Raw genomic sequence first — 1,511 nt, forward strand, 5'->3', positions numbered from 1 at the left:
AGAGCTGAGAAAAAGTGGCAACAGACATAAAAAAAAAAAAAAAAAAAAAAAAAAAAAAAAAACAAAAAAAAAAAAAAAAAAATAAACATATCTTAGTAAAACCAATACCTTCTCAGCTTCGCATCGAAGCTAATAATACCTTCTCAGCTTCGCATCGAAGCTAATAATACCTTCTCAGCTTTGCATCGAAGCTAATAATAAGTTTACCTTCAAAATCACTAACATGAGATAAACTACTGTTTTTTCTTTCTTCTTGGTGTATCGCACTCATTTTCTGTAGAAGAGATTTCAATTTTGAAATGCTGATGCCATGCCATGCCATTTGAAATTTGCTAAGTTACCAAAAACAATTAAAATTTGAATTACAAGTAAGATACCGATATAAAGTTTTTGTTAATTTTAATTATTTCTAACAAAAAAAGTTTTTAAATTTATATGAAAATACTAAGTATTAACCATACATTTTATTATTCAATATTTTTATTTTGAATGAAGATCATAAATTCCAAGGATCATCAGCTTTAAAAATTTCAATGCTTTTAATCTTAAAGGAAAGCTTACGACAAAACTGTATATCTGATAGATTTAATATTGTTATTTCTAACAGTGTTGGTGCAATAAGCGAATTAATAGGCACAACGCTATAATTTTTAGTTTCTATGAATATAACAATAAACCATTGCTTAAATGATCTGGTCTAAGTGTAAATGAAAACAAAATTAGTGATATTCATAAATATAAATATATATAAATTAAAACCCAACCCTCATACTTTGTAGTTGGTAAATAATACATGAACTTACTTTCGAAAACTTCATCAGTTTTTTCGTATACATTTGGAATTATATTTAATACAATAAATATAAAACACACAGAAATCTAAAAATGTATTACGAGTACACATGCGAATTCTGCAAATAAATTTAACAAATTCGACGGCCATATAAAACATTAAACGGCTGGCAAAAAGGATATTAACACACACACGAATCAACGAATTATTATGTCTAATAATAGTATAATGGTTGGTAATTCTTAAAATAATAATTTTTGACAGAAAAATACATATAACACTTAAATGTTATTGTGAAACATCGTAGGGCAGTATTGAAATTTGAATTTGAAACGTTGTAGAAATAAAACAAAGTTAAATATTACGGGCAGTTGCAATGAAACAGCTTTTGATTGATTTTGAAATATTGCAATGTGATGTTTCAAAAGTAACAAGAAATATACATTCCAGAGATGTTGGAAACATCAAATGTTTAGTGGATAAATTAGAACTCTCATTTTATGCGGGCACAATTATTATTACTTTAAAATCCATGGACTTTATACTATGGTTTATGCTAAAATCTTACTCTGTGGTGATAATTCACCACCAGTTTTTATTTTTTATGGGTTAACCCATAAATAAAAATAATTATTATTATAACATAATAAATAAGATCTTTTCTATTCTGTGTTATTACCGTCTTTTACACTAATAAAAAAAAAAAAAAAAAAAAAAT

The sequence above is a fragment of the Daktulosphaira vitifoliae genome, unplaced genomic scaffold (genome assembly GCF_025091365.1).
Source record: "Daktulosphaira vitifoliae isolate Bord-2020 unplaced genomic scaffold, ASM2509136v1 Scaffold_2, whole genome shotgun sequence".
Lineage (NCBI taxonomy): Eukaryota > Metazoa > Arthropoda > Insecta > Hemiptera > Phylloxeridae > Daktulosphaira > Daktulosphaira vitifoliae.